Source organism: Myxocyprinus asiaticus, unplaced genomic scaffold (genome assembly GCF_019703515.2).
Source record: "Myxocyprinus asiaticus isolate MX2 ecotype Aquarium Trade unplaced genomic scaffold, UBuf_Myxa_2 HiC_scaffold_109, whole genome shotgun sequence".
Taxonomy (NCBI): domain Eukaryota; kingdom Metazoa; phylum Chordata; class Actinopteri; order Cypriniformes; family Catostomidae; genus Myxocyprinus; species Myxocyprinus asiaticus.
This window is the reverse complement of record NW_026249557.1, coordinates 2947-4582: the sequence shown is the minus strand read 5'-3', so window position 1 is coordinate 4582 and position 1636 is coordinate 2947. Positions and strand designations below refer to the sequence as shown.

The 1636-nt window shown below is 42.1% G+C and overlaps 2 non-coding genes across 2 annotated transcripts; both read left to right on the top strand.

Annotated features, from left to right (window-relative positions):
• trnar-ucu (transfer RNA arginine (anticodon UCU)) lies at nt 1–90 on the top strand. The gene is given in 2 exon segments: nt 1–37; nt 55–90. It is a non-coding gene; the product is annotated as a tRNA-Arg (tRNA).
• A 961-nt stretch (nt 91–1051) lies between these two features.
• Nucleotides 1052–1125, top strand: trnat-ugu (transfer RNA threonine (anticodon UGU)). The gene has a single exon. It is a non-coding gene; the product is annotated as a tRNA-Thr (tRNA).
• The last annotated feature ends 511 nt before the right edge of the window (nt 1126–1636 follow it).

Below are 1636 nucleotides of genomic sequence, written 5' to 3'. Positions count from 1 at the left end.
GGCTCTGTGGCACAATGGATAGTGCATTGGACTTCTAGATTGAAAAATGTGGCCATTCAAAGGTTGTGGGTTCAAGTCCCACCAGAGTCACTGCCTTAGTCATTTTGCTAATCACACTTGGCCAACAAACAAGTCTATCTGACCACCAAAACTCTTTTCTCAAACAAACACTTTCATGCTCTCAATAGCATGGCCTATTCCTTGATCTGATGACCTCTCGTCTGGATGTTTTGCTCTTCTTAGTCACCCTCCCATGAAAATTTTGCAGCAGAAGGTGCTGTGGCTTAGTTGGTTAAAGTGCCTGCCTAGTAAACAGGAGATCCTTGGTTCAAATCCCAGCAGTGCCTTTGTAGTGTGTTGTGGCCGCTGAGTCTCTAAGATGTAAACGGCACTTTGTAGGAGGGCCAATCGGGTTGAGTCACTTGCTGACCTCATAGAGACTCGGCGGTGGCACCACTGGAAAGAGCACCCTCGAAAATGGGGGGTAGGGCTTGCTCTCATGCCTCTATCACCTTGCTGGCAAAAGTTATGGCAATCCGGCATGAGTATGGTGGTTTTCATCCCTATATCCTAACCCTAAACCCTAACCTAACCCTAATCCGGCATGAGCATGGTGGTTTTCATCCCTATATCCTAACCCTAACCGTTGGACTTCTAGTTTGCCAAATTTGGCCATTCAAATGTTGTGGGTTCCAGTTGCAGCATTTGTCATTTGGCTGAGCACACTTCAAAAAACAACAAGGCTATCTGACCACCAAAACTCTGTTCTCAAACAAATACAAATACTAATTTTTTGAGATAGTGAATTGGTGGGTTTTTGTTAAATGTGAGCCAAAATCATCACAATTAAAAGAACCAAAGACTTAAACTACTTCAGTCTGTGTGCATTGAATTTATTTAATACACAAGTTTCACAATTTGAGTTGAATTACTGAAATAAATGAACTTTTCCACGACATTCTAATTTATTGAGATGCACCTGTATTATGTTGTCAATAGCATGGCCTATTCATTGATCTGATGACCTCCCATGGAGAGTTTGCAGCAAAAGGGTGCTGTGGCTTAGTTGGTTAAAGTGCCTGTCTTGTAAACAGGAGATCCTGGGTTCAAATCCCAGCAGTGCCTTTTTAGTGTGTTGTGCACCTCAGGAACTTAGATGTTTAGAAATGTGTGCTTTTCTAAAAGCCAACAAAAAAAAGGTTATTCAAGTAAATTTGCTGCACTTATCAAGGGTACAAGCCAATCCTGTTCACAAATCTTTCCTTGGCTATATTTTGATGATACTTTGACATGCTAAAGCACTTTTCCAACAGGGTACTGTGGCTTAGCTGGTCAAGGTATATTTCTTATAAACAAGATATCCTGGTTTCAAATCTTAACAGTGCTTATCTGACAGTGACTGTGCTATCTGGCCCCTCCTGAGGATAGGAGGTCCTGACACCTCCTATTTAAAGTGTGTTCAATTCTTAATTCTTGGGAAGATGATTTCCTTACTACAGAGAGTGTAACCTCAGAGTGTTGACGACACAACATGATGAGCTTTGTGGCGCAATGGATAGCGCATTGGACTTCTAGATTGAAAAATGTGGCCATTCAAAGGTTGTGGGTTCAAGTCCCAACAGAGTCACTGTCTTAG